Here is a 680-nt window from a genome sequence, read left to right as displayed (position 1 = left end):
TATGGGCTTTACCCCTCTCCAGAACCTCCTTTTTTACTTCCAATGCTAGCTGTGACCCCTGTACATGTCTGTTTATTCACTTGGTTATGATTTGTATTTTTGTTATTTTTTTGTTTTTAATTTTTAATTTATAACAGTCCCACTCACCTCTATTTATTCATTTTTGGGAAAACCCCGACCTCCTGCACCCCCAAGCCATCCTGCCCGCCCCTCTGGGACCTCCTGCGGGGCTCTCCCTGCGCCTCAGTGTGTCTGGCGGCTGGCCAGGTATCTCCGCCGGCCGGCTCGCCTGCAGCTCCAGTGGGCTCTCATGGTGCTCAAACCCGCTCCCCTCCCCTATGTCCTGCACTTTCTTGGACCAGTCTCCCCATTACCGACCTGTCCCCGACTCTGCCTGAGGGTGAGCGACTCCTGTACTGTAGGGGAAGAAGTGGGAACTGAAATGGTATTTTGTAAAAAATAAATAAATAAATAAATAAATTTAAAACTTTTAAAGAAAGAACTATGAGGAAAAGGAACCCTGTCCTTCCCAGCCCAGGCCAATTTTAAAAACAAGGACCTTCATCCCCATCTCTTTTTCTTTTTAAGTACGAAACAGCCCAGGGCCAGGGCCTCACTGGGGCAGGGACACCCCAGGGTGAATTTCTCTGGGGCTTTTTTTTTTTTTTTTTTTTTTTTTG

The sequence above is a fragment of the Fukomys damarensis genome, unplaced genomic scaffold, assembly GCF_012274545.1.
Source record: "Fukomys damarensis isolate Sample0158 unplaced genomic scaffold, DMR_v1.0_HiC HiC_scaffold_13, whole genome shotgun sequence".
NCBI classification, from domain to species: Eukaryota; Metazoa; Chordata; class Mammalia; order Rodentia; family Bathyergidae; genus Fukomys; species Fukomys damarensis.
This window is presented reverse-complemented; position numbering follows the sequence as displayed.